General features: G+C 50.3%; 1 non-coding gene across 1 annotated transcript; it reads left to right on the top strand.

The window, feature by feature from the left end:
* The first annotated feature begins 557 nt into the window (after nt 1-557).
* LOC129071501 (small nucleolar RNA SNORA40) lies at nt 558-689 on the top strand. The gene has a single exon (XR_008529264.1). It is a non-coding gene; the product is annotated as a small nucleolar RNA SNORA40 (small nucleolar RNA).
* The last annotated feature ends 1,115 nt before the right edge of the window (nt 690-1,804 follow it).

Here is a 1,804-nt window from a genome sequence, read left to right as displayed (position 1 = left end):
CGAGACAGCGCTGCTCTGGGGAAATCTGAACCTGAGACTGTTGAACAGAAATGCAGTTTAATTACTGCTTTCATGTGTACCCACTGACTCCAGTGACTTGCTGGTGCTTGACTTTAATAAATGGACTGTTTGTAATGAACCAGCTTTTAAATTTTTTTTTTTTTAGTGATTTTAGAGAGAGGAAAGAGGGGAGAGGGGGAGAGAGAGAAAAACATCGATTTGTTGTTCCACGCATTGATGCATTCATTGGTTGATTCTTGTAGCTGCCTTGACCAGAAATCAAACCTGCGACCTTGGCGTATCAGGGCGGTGCTCTCACCAACTGAGCCACCTGGCCAGGGCTGAATCTGCTTTTGAAGCAGACAAATATTCTTCAGTGCTTTAAAAAGTTGCTTTGGTTTGTATTTTAGGTAAAAAGTTAAGAACAAGTCGTCATCCTTTTTTTACTTTACAATAGTTTTACTTTAATACTTTTCAGACTTCTTGCAGTTTTAGTGCAAGAGGGATAACAGTTTGCACAAAGTTGCAAAATGACAATGTGGTTCTTGTCTAATTTTCACAAATGAAAAGATGCAGGTTGTTTAATTTGTGGGCAAAGACTACATACAGGTGGGAAGAATAAATCCTCTTTTGCAACCCAGAGAACTCATCGTTCAGTATGAGTTTTGATACATGTAAGAATGAACGTAGTTTTAAAAAAAATGCATGTGCCCTGACCTGTATGGTTCGGTTGGTTGGATGTTGTTCTGTGAAGTGAAAAGTCACAGGTTTGATTCCTGGTCAGGGCACCTGCCTAGGTTGCAGGTTTGGTCCTGGCTCAGGGCCCAAACAGCCCAAACGAGAGGCCACCGATTGATGTTTCTCTCCCTCTCTCCCCTCTTCTACTCTCTCTAAAACTAAGTAAAATAAAAATAAAATCTTTTTAAAAATGCATGTTCTTCCCAGCGAACCATTCACAACTTGAATCAGCCTGGTCTTCCCGTCTCATCCATGGAGGAACTTTTGTTGGCGAACACGCGCGACAGGCAGCGGTTTCTCTGCAACCATCATGCTTGTGAAACACGTCTAAAACGAGCCCAGAAATGTACCTTCTCAAATAATACAATCCCCAACCTTCATTGTAATACCCTGGAATTTCAGAGCAGGTTGAAGTTCAAAACTGTGTGTGTGTGTTTTGTTCTAACAAAAATTCAGTTAGATGAGAACATGTAATTTAATGGTGGGGAGGGTGCGGGGGTGTTGAAGATCCTCCACGTTTTGTTCCCCAGCAGCTGCTCAGATAGCTCCCCCGGGATCCTGCCTTGTTTCTGGACCTGCCGGGCCGCAGGAGCCCGTGAGGGCCAGGGCGATGCTGTGCATCTCTGAGTTCTCAGACCCGGCCGCGGCGGGTGGGACCGTGTCCGTGAGAGCGCCGTCCTCTCCGGCGCCCTGGGGCTGGAGTAAGTTCTCTCGCGGCTGCCAGGGAGCCTCTGCCGTAACCCCGGGGAGCTGCCCCGCCTTCCGGGCCCCGCTCGGACCCACACCTGCGCGGGGCACTCCGCCCTCGGGCCGCGCGCCCCTGAAAAACAAGCCCCAGCGCTCCTCGTGGCAGAGGCGGCCTGCTCTCGGTGACAGACAGAAGTCGGGGGGAAGGCAGGCGCCCCCTGGGGTCCAAAGCGGAAGGGTGGGGTGCCCGGGGAGCGCAGGTAAACACCGCTAAACGCCGCAGCGCAGCCGGGGACACGCGCACTCAACAGAAGGCCGCGCCCTCGGCCCGGCCTTCCCCTAATGGATTCCCAGCTCGATCGATCGGGGGCCGAGATGC

The sequence above is a fragment of the Pteronotus mesoamericanus genome, unplaced genomic scaffold (assembly GCF_021234165.1).
Source record: "Pteronotus mesoamericanus isolate MK-2021 breed Mesoamerican mustached bat unplaced genomic scaffold, CSHL_Meso_final contig_265, whole genome shotgun sequence".
Lineage (NCBI taxonomy): Eukaryota > Metazoa > Chordata > Mammalia > Chiroptera > Mormoopidae > Pteronotus > Pteronotus mesoamericanus.
Note: the sequence above shows the minus strand (reverse complement) of the source record. Positions and strands in the feature narration are given on the sequence as shown.